The sequence below is a fragment of the Trachinotus anak genome, unplaced genomic scaffold (genome assembly GCF_046630095.1).
Source record: "Trachinotus anak isolate AG129_WGS33_773 ecotype Australia unplaced genomic scaffold, CSIRO_AGI_Tana_v1 ptg000006l, whole genome shotgun sequence".
Taxonomy (NCBI): Eukaryota; Metazoa; Chordata; class Actinopteri; order Carangiformes; family Carangidae; genus Trachinotus; species Trachinotus anak.
In genome coordinates this window covers 645,800-646,126 of record NW_027273857.1, presented here as the reverse complement: position 1 = coordinate 646,126, position 327 = coordinate 645,800, and positions in this window count along the sequence as shown.

Sequence of the window (327 nt, the reverse complement as noted above, 5' to 3'; positions counted from 1 at the left end):
TTGTCTGTTGATATTTGTTTCAAGACAGAAAGATATTTTTGATGACTGTGTGATCCTTGATGAAACTGAAGCTGTGACCTGTTGTCAGGGATCAGTCTATTTACTGAGACAACACTCTCTCTTCTGGAGGAATGTGATGGACTCAACAAATACAGAAGATGGGGGGAGGGGGGGCTCATTGTCATGACAACCTGATGATAGCAGAGGGGTGTGGAAATAAAGGTTTGAACAACGAGGGTTCAGGTTTTCATCACTAAGATGTGAGACAGAGGTCACTATCCTCCTCTTCATCATCATCATCTTCATTTTCACTCCTCTTTTCTTTTC